This window comes from Elaeis guineensis, chromosome 2 (genome assembly GCF_000442705.2).
Source record: "Elaeis guineensis isolate ETL-2024a chromosome 2, EG11, whole genome shotgun sequence".
Taxonomy (NCBI): Eukaryota; Viridiplantae; Streptophyta; class Magnoliopsida; order Arecales; family Arecaceae; genus Elaeis; species Elaeis guineensis.
This window is the reverse complement of record NC_025994.2, coordinates 9,118,004-9,119,498: the sequence shown is the minus strand read 5'-3', so window position 1 is coordinate 9,119,498 and position 1,495 is coordinate 9,118,004. Positions and strand designations below refer to the sequence as shown.

The following is a 1,495-nucleotide window of genomic DNA, read 5'->3' as shown; positions in this document are numbered from 1 at the left end:
AAATCGGATATAAGTAAGAAGTATTCGAGGAGCAAATTCCTAATCTATTCTAAATCCAAACGGATTCTAATTTTAAATTCTAGACTCTTTCCAAATCTTATAATTATTGCTAAATAGATTTCTATTTAAGGCTGAAAATGGGCTTGAGCCGGCCCGACTATGAGTCGGGCTTCGAGCCAGGCTCGAACAAAATTAGGTCGGATTTAGACTCAAAAATCTAACCTATTTCATTTTTGAGCCGGGCTCGGGCCTACCATTGATCCGATCCGGGCCTGGCCCAGGCCCGAGCCCAATTATATCCGACTACAGGCTACTGTTCTTCTTCTTAACCTTTCATTCTGGAACTCCGTTCCTCATTTCCTTCTGGTTACTATTTGGATCAACTCCAGGGATGGAGTGGTGGTGGTGGGGGCCACCCCTCGTGTACGAGGGTCGACCTGTCGTTGCCATTCTTGGCCCAAAAAAAGTAAGATGCTTCCAGGACCACGACCCTTCTTGCCGGCTCCAATTTGCACCGTGTCAAGACCAGGGGCCGTGATCCCTCCTCTCCCCCCTCCCCTCCATCTCTCGAGCTCCCATTGCTCGAGTTCCTCCCCTCCTCCTCCTCCTCATCATCATCTCCCACTTCCATCTTCTTCTCTATCGGAGAAGACTTCAATTTCGATGGTGGAAGCAGAGAGATAGAGATTGGGAACCGGTTGGCCTCCAGGGACGACGCCTGATTGTGCGGAGCCGATCGACATCTCATCAGCAGCAGCGCATTCTTTGGCGGCGGCGTAGTCATCGATGATATGAAAATCCCAGTCTCATCCTCCTCCTCCTCGTTCTCCAATTTCTCATCGTCGTCGTCGTTCCTATATTCTTCTTGATCCGATTCAAAAACTCCTACCATTTCAATTGGTGGCTTCATAAGATCTGCCTCCTTCTCGATTGATCTTCTTTACTGGTATCTCCAGCTTTTTTCAGATCGGAGGCTAAGCTCCCACCGCCGCCGCCACAACCACCGCCATGGCCGTCCGCCTGAGTCTTTTCTCCAGCCAGCGAACATGCCGCAAAGCAGCAGCCTCTAGAGGCACCGGCATCCGTGTCGGGCGACAATGGAGGATGAGGCGGAGGAGAGGAAGAGGGCACGCGTGGGATCGGGCCAACCCAAATGGTTTCAGGTTGAGCTCGGGCGGTGGCTGAGATTTTTACACATTCATCGGGTCTAAGCGCGATCCGAAGTCTAAAAATAATTATCAGATTAGGCTCAAGTAGAAGTAAGGCCCGATCCAATTTCATCTTTATTTCTATTAAAATTCAAAATGGATTAGATATTCAAAAAAATCCATCTGACTATTATCTTTATGTTTGACCAGGTTTTAACCACTTTTAAACTATCCTTTTGGACTAGATCAAAGGATCAATTGATGGTTCAACTTGTCGAACCAATTAGTTTGGTCTAATTTTTAAAACATATATTGGGGCTAATGATCTCATCTACGATCTCATCTAC

The 1,495-nt window shown here is 47.4% G+C and overlaps 1 pseudogene; it reads right to left on the bottom strand.

The window, feature by feature from the left end:
* Positions 1-289: 289 nt before the first annotated feature.
* Positions 290-1,495, bottom strand: part of LOC105036877 (uncharacterized) — a 6,927-nt pseudogene continuing 5,721 nt past the window's right edge.